Consider the following 7,837-nt stretch of genomic DNA (forward strand, 5'->3'; position numbering starts at 1 on the left):
AGAATGAACCGGTTGATCTTGGACCTTGCACCTAGCTTATTATCTTGATGCTTATTGTTACTTTGACTTAGATGAACATAATACGAGCTACAATCCTTGTTCTTGAATTTTAATTTTTAAATGTAAAGAAAGAAGTGGAGGTGTGTGTTTGGAGTGTAGGTGAAATATTCAGAGCGTTCATATAAGCCGGGATTCGAACTTGAGTACCACCCCACCAAAATGGAAGTGGCATTCGTAACTTATAAATAACAATTAAATAATGAGATTTTATATTAAAGCTAAAATAATAAATTACTTTTTAATACATTAATTGGGTGATACTTCAAGTAAATGTTTTATACACATTATATTCTATACATGCATTAATTTCAAACACATATAGATCTCATATATATCATTCATAATAACTTGTATAAAAAAGAATATGCTTGTAATATACGAATGCTCAACTAATTAAAATAATTGAAACACCTTTTATATTTGAATGATTTAATTAAAATATTTTTAAAACTTAGTTACTATTCCAAACTTTATAAAAACTTACATTTTGGAATTTTAACAATTTGAAAAGATGTGTATATGAATACAAGAGGATTGTTTTGGATTATGTTGCAACTTGTAATTAAGTTGACCGTTGATATAATCTAAATACGTTGCATGGCGGCTATACGAAAATGAATAATAGTATAATACAGTTTTACTATTCAAATTATAGAGTTTATTTTTTTCTAGATATTTATATAAAGTTATATTCATTTAATATGCTTTTGTCTCTTGCAATAAAATGAATGGAAGAGACTTCCTAGACATTTATCATGGGACCATTATTGGCATGAACTTTCCATATATAATTAGATGGCTACTCGAAACTTAACAAGAGAAATTATTATCTACACAAAATCAAAAATTAAATAACCATGTTGAGATCTCACCACCAATCGGCACTAGGCACACCCGTTAACATACCGCCCCTAGCCACGCCTTTCATCACCACTACCATCTTTAGACACACGCTAACGAAGAAATGCTATCATAGAAGTACTCGATACAAACCTAGTAACATAAAAGCCGTGGTCTCAACTTCTGTTGACAAGATCACAACCGCTATAGGTGTTGACAAGTTCACAACTGTTAAAGGTGTCGTCAATGTTCAACCAACCGGTAGTGGTGCGCTTGCGGGTGTGACCACTGGTCTTCTAGGAACTGTGGCTGATTGTGCTACTAATCTTTTTGGAAAGTCATTTTTGTTGGAGCTTGTTTCTGCTGATCTTGATTGTGAGTATACATTCTTCACATTACAAAAAAATTGTCACAAAAGTTATTAATTTTAATAAAACTTCACCATGTTAGTTTAGGAGTGAAGATTTTTAAAAAGGCGTGGTTTTTTATTTATAATTTTTTGTACCAAATTAACTTTCTCAATGACTTTTGTTTGTGAGAAGTCGGTATGTATGTTACAAAGTAAGTAAAGAGTGTTTTAAAGAATAAATATATTATAAAAGTTGTCTTGAATGTTTGTTGGGAAATATAGGGATATATAATTTGAACTCCAATTCTATATATAACAAATGGCTTTTAACAAAAGGCTAATTAGGTAGTAACATATCATTTAACTAAACTTTATTAAACGCCGGTGATTTTCAGTTCAAATGGTTGATGTGAGCCACCCAGATACTCCAATTTAAAAACGGGAAGATCTTGGGTTTAAATCCCATCTATGATGTGTTTCCTCTTGAGGGTGGCTTCTGGTACTCCGGTAATAAAGATAAATGGGTGGGCTAGTGACCCGTCAGTTATCCAAATTAGATGTAAAAAAAAACTAAAAAATTAGTTAATTGAAAATGGAAGTAACGTTTTTTTTAGTTTAAATATACAAAAAGAGTGATGCATATTTTTTCTGGACCAGAAGAATCATAACTGAACACAAGAGTCTAAAAACAAAATCGTTACAAAAAGTATTATAGCAAAACCAGTCTCCATTTAATGAGTATAAAGTATTATCCTTTAGTTTAATTTATAAAACGTCCTCACAGTTGCGAAGCTTGGACTAAGACACCGGAGTGGTGGTGGGGGGGGATTCAAAATGTATACAAAATTTAACAAACGAAGGTGGCCAGGATCAAATTTTCGAGGAAAATGGGCTAAGTTTACACCACGTATAAAAAATTTCGGTCGAAAATGGCTAAATTTTACATTATTTATAAGACATTTCGGCCGAAAACGGCTAAATTTTACACTACGTATAAGAAATTTCGGTCGAAAACGGCTAAATTTTACACTACGTATAAAAATTTTGGGCCGGAAACGGCTAAATTTACACTATGTATAAAAATTTAGGACTAAAACAGATAAATTTACACCACTACGTAAAAAAACAGGGGCAGGGCCACCCAGGTCCTAAGGAATCTTCGCCACTGCGTCCTCATATATAAATTTACAATCAAACAAAGAATTTGACAAACAATGTAAACCTTACCTATTTTGGGGCAAAGCCAATAATATATTGGCATGGTTTACTTGGATTGCTACATAAACAACTTTAATATAAAAAGGTTAAATATCCCAACGGTTATCTTCATTCATTTTCCATTAACATAAGTGATCAGTCATATAATGTAAGTAAGATTGTGATTTAACTAAGCCTAACATATGATTTCCTATTTAACATGTCTATGAAGCATTAGGAAAAGAGAAGGAGACGATTAAGGCATATGCGAGTTTTGATGGTTCAGACGATGGGAGTAAATTGTACAAATACAAGTTCGAGTTTAGTGTTCCTTATGACTTCGGCGATATAGGTGCGATACTAGTAGAGAATGAACTTCGTAAAGAGTCGTACATCAAGAATATTGTGCTTGACGATGGCAACGTGACATTTTCGTGTGAATCTTGGGTTCACTCCAAGTATGATAATCCTGATAAAAGAATCTTCTTCACAAACAAAGTGAGTTATATTTTGAAAAACATTATTTAGTTTTAGTTATTTATTTCGAAAGTAAAAGGGCCAATGATAAGTTTAAAAGTCGAAGAAAACTTTAAAGAGAGATGCCTCTAAGCTCATATACTAGTTATAACAACCGAGTATCAATTTTTTTGAACGATGACGTATTCAAGCTCAAAGGTATATATTCACATCTCAGACGGAGTTACAACCGTTCATTGTTATTTTGATACTCGAAGATGGCGCCAAACCATTCAAGAAGGAAACCGATTACCTTGTAAAACCTCATGACTTGCCTACCAACAAAATTGTTAGCAATGAAATTCAAACTCAGGCCTCCCTAGTGGAAATTTGGGAGAAACTCGTGGTGCCGTTGAACTTGAAGGCCTTTGGCAATAACCTAGTATCTATACTATATTCTAATGCATAACACAAGGGTATCTTAAATTTAAGTAATACAAGTATTAATACTTGTTGTACGATACTTAATGCATGTCTTTTTTAGTTTAGGGGTCAAATTTTTATTCGGATTATTTGAGAGTTGTATCATTTTCAGAGTTAACTATTTAGTGGATCTGTAAATAAATCAATCAGATACAACCCAAACAACCTTAAGAATGAGTATGTGATTGAAGAGGTAGGTCCCAGCAGAGCCCAGTTGGACCCGCATGACTTACTTTGAAGAGAGACGTCTGCGCAGAAACCAACTGGATCCGCATGACCCACCATGCTCAGAGACGTGACGTCCTTACGCGCAGTACGCAAGCTGTTCCCGCAGGAAATGCCTCCCAATGGCGAAGTACTCCGCCTGTTCCCGCAGCTGCGGATACAAGCCATCAGGGAAGGCCACCCGCACAGCAAGGCTACACGCACAAGACACTTAGCTCTCAAAATAATTCAGTAGTCACCTGAAGGAATGAGCAAAGCCGGGAACAATCCCGCACAAAGGCGGGAGGGGGAATACTCCCGCCCAAATGAGCCAGTCCGTACGATACTGGAGGATCTTTTGTACTGTACCTGACGAGGTATGGGCAAAAGATCTGACCAGAGATACGACAGCTCATTGACAACAGTATGGCGAGCAGCATGCTCTTGTACTGTATGTCACTATTAGCCGCTGCCTACTCACCAACTCCTGTCATACCACGTGCATAGCCTGCAGTTGGTGGAAAAGGAATAGTACACAGCAGGCCTGGTCACTGTCAGCCGCTGCCTACCCACCAACTACCGGCATGGCACGTGCGTAGGCCACAGTTGGTAGAACAGGAATACTATTCAACCGGCTATACCCTCTTGGAAACCTACCTTCGGCTATAAATACCCCAAATGGTATGATCATCTCATCTTATCTTGTATCTTACATCATATACCTGATATCTGCTCTAGCAATCTCTTAATATACATTTATATTCAAGAGCAATCTAGTCTGATTCTCACGCCGGAGGGTGGTCACAAGGAGGAACCCCCCCTTCTCAGTGACGAGCTTACGGTGTCTGTTTTGCAGGTTATCAGAAGAACCATCTTTGCCGGATCTAACCCCTCGTGGGAAACATCTATTTAACCCCCAGATTATCCGTAATCTGCCCGGGGTAACTTAGTGTTTCTTCAGTGATTTTGAAAGTTAACTCATAAACCGTATTTGACACGGAGAATGGGATAATCCAATCAGATTAGGGTTTAAACTTTGACTTAAAATCCTAATTAAAATGGCCAATATTTTGACTTAGGATAAAAATGAACAAATCCAAAAATTCAATTTTTAATGAATTCCATACTTTAACATAGTCGCACAAAGAAGTTAACAAAAATTTAAACTATTCAAGTATACTTACAATATATATCATAATCAAAATCGAAGATTAACCATATATTACAATCGTAATTGGCATCTTGATTAGTTTTTGAACAACGGTTGGAATTGTGACGAATAAGAGCTGGGATTGGGATTTTTGAAATGGGTATTTATCTAAAAATGATTTGTTTGGCCGATTCAATAAAAAAATGATAAAATTACCCTCACATATTAGGTATATGAGAGGCTTCTCAGTTAAATTTTAACATCTCTTAGTGTTAGTATCTAACTTAGTGTATATGACAATAAAGCATAATACTCAAACATGTTACTAAAACAATAGGCACCAAGCGTAATTAACTCTTATTATTACTATCTTAAACATTTTTAAATTGTATAAAAGTATGCACTTATTTGAATGACATAAAACTGTTCATATTCATCTGAAAATAAAATTGTTAATCGGCACGGTTTTTTTTGAAACAGTTATATCTACCATCGGACACGCCGGTGGGCTTAAGGTCTTTAAGGGAGAAAGATCTCGAGTCTCTTCGAGGCAATGGTGAAGGAGAGCGCAAAACATTTGAAAGGATTTATGATTACGATACGTACAATGATATTGGCGATCCTGAAACCAGCTCAGATCTCTCTCGTCCAGTTCTCGGTGGTGAATTGCATCCATACCCTAGGCGTTGCCGAACTGGTCGCTAAATGACCTCCACAGGTACATACACATACTCAGTTAATCACTTATAGCAATACTATACTCAAACTAAAGTAATAAAATGTTTTTTTATATGATGTATTTTATTTTATTAATATTAACGTATGAAAAAGTTATGACTGTATGAAATCGTTATAGAGAAGTGGGTTTAAAAGTGAACAATATGTTTAAAAGGACGGTAACATACGTCTTAAAACTTATAGTTACTTAAAACTCTTAAAATTATGTAAAATTATTTTTTGGTCCATCTCATATGTATTATAATATAGTATGGATAAACCGAAAACTTTTGTGAAATTTCAGAACCATGGTCGGAGTCAAGGAAGGTGGTTCCATTTTACGTGCCGAGAGATGAAGATTTTTCAGAGATAAAAGAGGTAACATTTGGGGCAACCACATTGTTTTCGGTATTAGAAGGAATTATACCGATGCTAGAGTCAAGATTAACAAACCCGAACAAGGGTTTTTCATCGTTTAGAGACATTGAGTCACTTTATGAAGAAGGTGTTGATGTTGATCTCCCTACCAATGGACTTCTAAATGTGTTACAAAGACTTGTTAATACTATAACCAGTGCCGCAGGAGATTTATTGCAGTTTGAGACTCCTCGAATTAAAGAGAGTAAGCTTGTTATTTCAAAATTTTCGACATATGCACTAATTTTGTATTATCGATTCTTGATTTATATATATATGGTTTGTTGATTTGCAACCTCAGAGGATCCGTTTTCTTGGTATCGGGATGAGGAATTTTGTCGACAAACACTCGCTGGTCTCAATCCATATAGCATACAATTAGTCACGGTGTAACCTATAGACAAACTTCTTGGAATATTATTTTGAAAAAGTTAAAGCTTAATGTTTCAAATGAGAATCTGTTATCAGATAATATGCAAAAAGAATTGAAAAAAATTTAGTAGCTATGTTTCAACAATATTCTTTGAAACAAATTTGGATAATTATGAATCTAATTACTTGACCAAATATGTAGGAATGGCCATTGATGAGCAAGCTAGACCCTGAAGTTTATGGACCAACTGAGTCAGTAATTACCAAAGAAATTGTAGAGCAAGAGATAAAAGGTTTAATGACTCTTGAAGAGGTAATAATAATAATATAAACACAATAACATATTATGAAATTATGTAACCAAGTCATTTTCACTTGTTTTTTTGTTTTTTGGTAAAAAGGCATTGGAACAAAAGAAACTATTCATGTTGGATTACCATGATCTCCTCTTACCTCATGTTAACAAAGTTAGTGAGATTCAAGGGACAACTCTTTATGGTTCAAGAACCTTAATGTTTCTCACATCAAACGGAACACTAAGACCACTAGCCATTGAGTTAACTCGCCCACCTAACAACGGGAAACCACAATGGAAGCATGTGTACACACCAAGTCGCGAGGCTACTGGTGCGTGGCTATGGAAGCTAGCCAAGGCTCATGTTCTTGCTCATGATTCTGGTTATCACCAACTTGTTAGCCATTTTTTAAGAACTCATGCTGTTACTGAGCCTTACATAATTGCCACCAACCGCCACCTCAGCAAAATGCACCCAATACAAAGCTTATTGTGTCCTCATCTCAGATACACAATGCAAATTAATTCCTTAGCTCGACTAGCTCTCATTAATGCTGGTGGTACTATCGAGACATCTTTCACTCCTAGAAAATATTCTATGAAACTTTCCTCTGATGCATATAAACAATGGCGATTCGATCACGAGGCACTTCCAGCTGACTTAATTAACAGGTAATATTTTTAAAATTACATAACATTGACAATGAGTGGTTAAACCTTAGTAAGATGAGCCTTTGAGTGGCCTACATGACACACTAATGAAAGTTGGTTACGATTTAGTGATTTTATTTTTTACACCGTAAAAAACGAGAAAAACATGAAAATATACACCCTATTTTACCAATATGTAGGCCTATATAAAAACATAACGAACATGAATGGAGCATGTTCGTATTCGTGAGTTTAACTTTAATTGAACAAATTACCGAGCACAACAAGTAAACAATCAAGGTTTTTGTGTCTGTGTTGTTTAAGAAAATGAGTGTGTTTGTTTGTGTGCATTCGTTAATAGCATATACGGACACGAATGTAGACGAACAAACATAACATGGATGAACAAAGATAACAATCCAAAACTACCTAAAAGTAAACGTGAACAACAATAAATATACGATGTCTAAAACATTATTAAAACTAGACTAAATTCTAATATGCCTAGACAATTCAAATAAATGTATTAACACCTGTTAACAAACGAACTTAAACAAACTTTAACTAACAAACATATATAAGCTTAAACATACGAGCATAAACGAATTTAAATGAACTAACGTAAGCATAATTAGTTCACTAACAT

General features: G+C 34.9%; 1 pseudogene across 1 annotated transcript; it reads left to right on the plus strand.

Moving 5' to 3' along the window:
• The first annotated feature begins 879 nt into the window (after positions 1–879).
• Positions 880–7,216, plus strand: LOC143543605 (lipoxygenase 2, chloroplastic-like; annotated as a pseudogene). Its single transcript, XR_013137103.1, has 7 exons — positions 880–1,275; positions 2,679–2,944; positions 5,220–5,457; positions 5,761–6,078; positions 6,175–6,260; positions 6,448–6,558; positions 6,647–7,216. The product of XR_013137103.1 is annotated as a lipoxygenase 2, chloroplastic-like (transcript).
• The last annotated feature ends 621 nt before the right edge of the window (positions 7,217–7,837 follow it).

This window comes from Bidens hawaiensis, unplaced genomic scaffold, assembly GCF_021521415.1.
Source record: "Bidens hawaiensis isolate Kalapana, Puna unplaced genomic scaffold, B.hawaiensis_p1.1 tig00013187_1, whole genome shotgun sequence".
Lineage (NCBI taxonomy): Eukaryota > Viridiplantae > Streptophyta > Magnoliopsida > Asterales > Asteraceae > Bidens > Bidens hawaiensis.